We start from the raw sequence: 6,709 nt of genomic DNA, 5'->3' as shown, positions 1-6,709 counted from the left end.
AAGTTTTAGATTCAATTGTCATTCCTCCCAGAGGATGCCCAGTTCCACAACGGTCGATCTGACTAGATGGAACTTAGGAAAGGAAACGTTTAAACGGCTTTTGAGAGTGCAATCTAGAAAAATGTTGAAAGGTGAAAGGTGAACGAGCAGTGGTAAATATAAGAAAACTGGCAAAAAAAAAAAAAAAAAAAAATACAATAAAAAATCAAAATTTGTTCAAAAATGTTGACGTTGTATCATGGTAGATATAAGCAAAACAAATATAAATATAAAAAAAAGGTCAAGAGTGTAGTCGTGGCAGTTTTGGTTGTTTATATGTGTGGCAACGGTCTGAAAGATATTTGTGGAGCGTAGAATCAATTTATTTTTCTATCTATTACATTTCCTCATATCACAGTGGTTATCGTAACAGACGAGCGGGCGGATAGGCATACATGCCTATTCACCCTGATTAAGAATATATTCGAGGCTAGTATACCCTTCTACGCATTCATGTTTGTACTGTTATTTGTAAGTTTTTATTCTGAAATTTTTCTAAGTTAGTGCTGTGGTTAATGTTGGGAAAATAAATAAAAGTGCCTAACGACTTTTCCCACCTCAAAAGAAGACGAGTTGTCACTGTTTTTGAATTCTTTTCACCATTGAATAAATGTTAGTTTTTGTTAATATTAAAGCTACGTTGGCAGCACTGCCGTTATCGACATTTTGCTTACATTTAAATACTTAAATAAATTGTGTTCACACTATAAACATGTGTGTACACTTAATGAGTTAAATTCGGGTGTTTGAATCTAACTCACTCGCTATTGCGAGGGCTTTGCCTTTTATTTATTCTAACATGGGTTTTTATCATCTAATTATATAATGCAGCGCTTGTAAGACCCCGCAGTCTGCGTTGGTAAATGCAGCTGAGTTTTAGTCTTAAATCTATGTTTGAGGCCTATGACCGCGCTAATCACCTTCCGCGTGGTCATATCTCTTGACACTTCGGCAATAGGCCGCTGCAATCGTACTTATCTCCCGCAAGTCAGAGGCAAATGTTTCTTCAGCCTGTTATCTTTTATATTGTGAAGGCGAAACCAAGCTTAAGGTTTTGGGGTATGTTCCAGCTGGTAATGCCAACTTTCAAGAACGGCTGAATTTTAATTAAATTGGATGCAATAACATCATTGATGTTGGTCGAGTTCTTAAACGTTCGAGACCGCATTGAAATGTTTAGTGACGAACCATCTGTCTCAAAACTAGAATCCCCTATTCAGGTAAAACAAGTTGCCGATTTTGTCTTCTTGAGTTGAAGCTTATTTGCAAATTGAGTTGTTTTAAGGTGCAGTTGAGATCCAGAGTCGAGCTGTGCTCGGAAAGAAACAAATATTCCTGATCGGTTTGTTACTAATACGGTGGGAGTGGCTAGGATCACAACAACTTTACCAAGATCCTGTGCAAGAAGAGCAGCAGATGTTTCAGGCAATGCTGAACGCTCTGCAGAGGATGTGAGTGAGAAGGAAGCGTTTCTCCAGTGATCTTTTATGTAGTGAAGGCGAGGACCAGTTGAGGCAATTGCCGGAGTTGCACTGCCTCAGTTGATGCCTAGACTTGAAATCGACTTGCTGTGTTCAGGTTCCGAAAACTCTGGCAGTAATGAATTGAGTGCCCAGAAGCACTGCAGAAGGCACAGGTAGAAGGGCTGAGACTTGGGTAGTTTCATGCAAATCAGATGTTTTGTTACATCCCACCTGATTGTACGGTGCTTGCCATGGCGAACTCCATGTTCTCCAGCGTCCTGCATCGCTGCACCAGAAACGATGCCATGGATTCCTACGTCGTAATTGTATTTTTGAACACTGGGTCCTCCAAATGCTCCTCCCATTTCGCCTGACTCGCCGGATCCAGCTTTTGGATAAGTACTTGGGCAATAATGCATGCAGAAATTTGTTTCGTTGAGCCCCTTCCATTTAGCGCACGAATATGAGCGTTGAATTTATCCGACAGCTCATTAATCACTGAAACGGTATCACTCTGAGCTGCCTTTAGAATCTCAGTAATGTGTGCCTGGAATAGTAAACGAAGATTAGCAAATCTGTTTTGTAACAACTAAGGCACTCTTAATAAAAGGTCCAACACTGAGCTACGCCATCCAAGAATACGTATTTCCCTACGACGTCTGAAGAGAATACATCCCCATGAACTCCTTACACGTAAGATAGCACAATCTCTCCACGGTACCATTTGTATAAATTATAATTAATAATAATAATATAATATTATCTTTTAAGCTACGCATTAGGTTAAGTTCAGAAGGAAGTGAACGATTCCTAGTGAGTTTAAGATTAATAATAATAATAAATGATTATTCCAAAAAAAACGAATGTTTTGTAATAAATCCAATGATATAGCATAGTTGCAATCCGATATTTCCAGTAGACTATGGGAAAAAAGCCGGAAATTTGGGTATTAATGTAATATTTTTTGTGGTTGATATTTTAAGGCTGCTTTCATTTTTTGATTCCCAAGTAACAAGATAGCATAAAAATAATTTTAGAACATTTTTACGAGTTATAGTTTTTTTTTAGCGCGCTTTCAAAGTCAGCTGATTCAGAGGTGCTTTGAATTGTGAAAATTGGCGGGAAAAGTTGAACATATTGCAGCGCAAACATTGTATTCAAAGCAATCTTTGAGAATTTTTTTAATCATGGAAAAAACAAGTCAGAGTATGTAAATTGATCGTTAATACATGTTTTCCAATAATTGTGTGTTGTTGTTGAATTGTCCAATGTATTGCTTGTGAGTATTTTCAATTGTTTACTAACAAACGTTCTAGTGTTCAGTGGAATATTACTGTTGTATGGCACAAAGAAGCACCAAGGTTAAAGTTGTATGTTTTTAACAAATATATGTGGAATCAAATGGCATTAATGTTTTTTTCGCCCCTTTTCTCTAAACATTTTATGTTGTAGGTGTGTATGAAGTTAGTCATGCAGTGCTGCTGGACGCGATGCAGACGCTGTTAACAGTTATATGTATTTTGGAAGATATAGAAGAGAACTTTTTGACTAAAGAGCAAAGATTACAATTTCAAAGAAAGTGAACCAATTTATTGCTTATGTGAACAAGCACTGAAGAATATGCAATCGAATGCTGGAGCGATTCAAACGAAATCCTTCATTGTGGCTTGCGTCTAAAATTTTTGTCGTTATTAATAAGGCAGAAATGACACTATGCACACCTGGTCGAAAACAGTTAAAATATGAAGATTTAGGGCCTCAACTTAACAGAAAATTAGCAAATTAGTTGGCTGCAGAGCAAGGGCATTAAACGCCACTTCTCGTACATGCTGCTTCTTTTATTTTGCGGAAATTGAAGCAGCATGTACGAAAAGAAGAAATAGAAGAATAGAATAGAATAGAAGAAAAGAAATAATAAAAAAGCGCTCAATAAGCAGCAAGGATGCGATATTCCCTCCATATTCAAAAGTAGCAGAAGCAAAATTGAAATGCAGGCCATCCGAACTTAATATTTCTGAAACAAGGCCAGAAGTATCGTTGCAAGATTTGCTAGATCATACAGCTGTAATGCAAGAGGAAGTTTTAGATGTTTGACACAACAAATTGACACAACGAATTGTACGTTAATTGTGAGCTATGGCTTCGATGAATTTGGATCACAAGATCACTTACAATTTTTATATAATTTTGATTCGTGGTCAGGTTTTGAGTCGTGGTCAGATCAAAAAGTGAACAAATCCGAAATTTTATTTAAACCTACTTATAAGTATAAAAAAATAAAGTCGCTATCTTTACAATTGTAATTAATACCAAAATTTCCGGCTTTCCGGCAGCGCAGTGTCCCTCAGACATGATCGATTGCATGTTTGCATCAGCGGTCACGTTTCCAGAATTTTCAGCAGCACCGACTCGAAATTCGGTTCAAGCGGGAGAATGAGCGCAAAGAAGATTTAGCGGCAGCTCCCGTTATTTGGCTATGTACGCACGCAAATATAACTATGTACATATATGCAATCTTGTGTAACCAACGGAAGTATTTTCAATGTTCACCTATTTTAATTTGTCTGAATATTACATACAAAAATTTTTCTTCAACAACGCACTAAGCAACAATAGCGAATTAATTCATGTGATAAGATAAAGCTTTAAACAGTTTTGCAAGATTTGCTATATTTATTGTTGGTTGTCACCAAATGTTGAGCTAATAAGCTTTTTTATTAGCTGTATTTGAGCAATCAACAGGCGACGTTTATATTGCAATTTTGAACGATATGTTTTTATTGATTGAAGCGAACAAGATCTTGCATCGATGTATGGGTAACGAAATGCGAAAGGTAACGAGCAACTTAATTGCGGAGCCAAAAGGGAAGAGCCTAGATGCTCACACAGGTGATCTGCATAGATAAATATGATATGGCTGAAGTGTCTCCAAAGTTAGCAATTCATTGGCAATTTATTTTGATACTCTTGCAAGTGTAGTTAGTTTTACACATAATAATATAATCTAATAATAATAGACGGCGCGCTTTAATCAGTTTCCTTCGTTGTTTGTATTTACTTATGACGACATTTTAAAATTTATTTTGGCTATCGATGAAATATGTCTTATAAATTTCTATCGATATGTCAAAAAACATTTTTCCACGCCCACTCTAATTATCACAAGCCGCCCAAAAGAGCAACGGCTTCACTTTTGATAAATGTTTTGATATGTTTATATTTTTATTAGTCTTGTAAGTCTCTATCGATTTGACAAAAAACTTGAACACCCACACTTTTGAAATTTTAACTTTTTTTTCATTTCATTACCCAATTTCTACCGATATGCCAGAAAAATGATACAATTTCACCCTCTCACTTCTACTAGCTGAGTAACAGGTATTTGATAGTCCGGTAACTCGAATACAGCTCTTGTTTTATATATATGTATATAAAGTAAAAGTTTTCGGGGCAAAGGCCTATATATCAATTTTGTAAATAAACACTAGGTACACACGTGCAGGGGCTATTGTCAGACTTATGTTTGCTTTGTGACTTGCACAACTTACATCTCAAATTTTTGTCCCAAGACAAAAGCTCGCGTAAGCTCCTATTGTCGTCGCTCGAGTGGAGTTGCCTTCAACGGCTACTCCCCTTGGATCGCGAAGGAAAGGAAAGACTCCGCTCGTTTTATTCTATGATCGTTATTTAAGATTATTCAGTATAAATTATTCTAATCTTATCATACCGCAGTTTGCCCTCCCTGAGGGTGCAACATTAACAGGGGGAGGAGATAAGTTTTGTGGTCATATCAGACGTGCCCTTCCTGGTCCGAGTAGTCGAGGATAACGAAGATCGAGGGAACAACGCAGCACAGCAGATGGCAAGGACCAGCGGAGTTCTTATCTAGAGCCGGAGATATCCCGAATAAAACTTACGATAAGATCGGAAAGTTCCCTTCTTCTTGGTCGGGAAATCACATTAAAACATATATTAGGGGAGACGAGCACACATCCTGTCTGAGTTAGGCGCCCCTACTCGGAGACGTCAGAACGTAGGGAAAAAGGTCGTTATAATAAGCAACATGTTAATATCAAGGCATGGTACGATCGGAAAACGGCTATTAAAAAATGAGTTTGCGCAAAATCGAATAGAATAGACCGCTTCTTGTGGTCCGTACACAGTCAGCCACAGTCTACGTTCCCGCAATTCCGATGTCAACCCAGAGGTGACAGGAGCTGGTGCACGAATTAAACTTCAAAAATAGCTCGAGCGAGGCAATCGCAGACTTTGGCATTGCGATCATAAATCCATAAAGCCTCATAAATTTATAAAAAGTGTGGTTAAGAGCATGGAGCAGGTGGCTGGGGCGGTTAAGACCCTGGCTGAAAGGGACTAGCGCTTGTGGCAGCTAGTGTCGGCAGCGTCATCTAGGGGGTAAGAATGTTTGGGGCCGCCATCTATGTTCGGTTTCCAGAACTGAAATTGCGGCAGAAGAAGAATTCTTCGGGTCAGGAATTTCGGACTGAAAGAGGAAACATCAGGAATTCCCCTCTGAAGAAAGGGTATGCGAGTGCCAGAGGAAATCCAGGTAACCCCAAAATCAACTGGGTCTAGGAAGTGAATAAAGTCGATGTCGCTTAGAGTGGAGCTTGAAGTCGTTTGGGGTGTAGCATTGGATCACCAGCCGAAGACATAAGGATGGTTTTAGCACCAGGACAAGGGGCCTTGAGGCCTGTGGAGTTGAAAACCCAAATTTTGAGGGAAATACGGAAAACTGGCATGCATTTGTGAGGGTGGATATTGGTTTTAAGAACATTGTAAAGTTCGGAAGAAATAGCAAGCGATCCGCCAGTCTCTAAAATTCGCAAAGAAATCCTAGACCATCCGCAGTTTTTGGCTCGATGCAGTGTAAGAATTTCTCATACGCTTTAGAGAATTTAAGAGCAGCGTGATATTCCTGTTTCCCCGTCGCGTTTTAAGTTTCCAAACGGTTCGAGAAGGGAGCGCTGCGATTGAACTGATCAGTTCCCATAGTCTGGCGCAAAGCAAGGTTTCTTTGAGAAGCTTGTGAACGCGTCGACGTTAATCTCAGGGCCAAGTTGGTGACCGCGAAGGGATTCCGCAACGAGGTAGCGAGCTCGGTCCGGAATAGAAAAGTAGATTAAGTTCGTGATAACTTCTTAGTATTATTTTTTTGTAGCCATATGTGTAAGTGTAAATGAGAG

The 6,709-nt window shown here is 38.8% G+C and overlaps 1 pseudogene; it reads right to left on the bottom strand.

Moving 5' to 3' along the window:
* Positions 1–502: 502 nt before the first annotated feature.
* LOC120284943 lies at positions 503–6,273 on the bottom strand (annotated as a pseudogene).
* Between the last annotated feature and the right edge of the window lie 436 nt (positions 6,274–6,709).

Source organism: Drosophila simulans, chromosome 2L (assembly GCF_016746395.2).
Source record: "Drosophila simulans strain w501 chromosome 2L, Prin_Dsim_3.1, whole genome shotgun sequence".
In the NCBI taxonomy this organism is placed as follows: domain Eukaryota; kingdom Metazoa; phylum Arthropoda; class Insecta; order Diptera; family Drosophilidae; genus Drosophila; species Drosophila simulans.
This window is presented reverse-complemented; position numbering and strand designations above follow the sequence as displayed.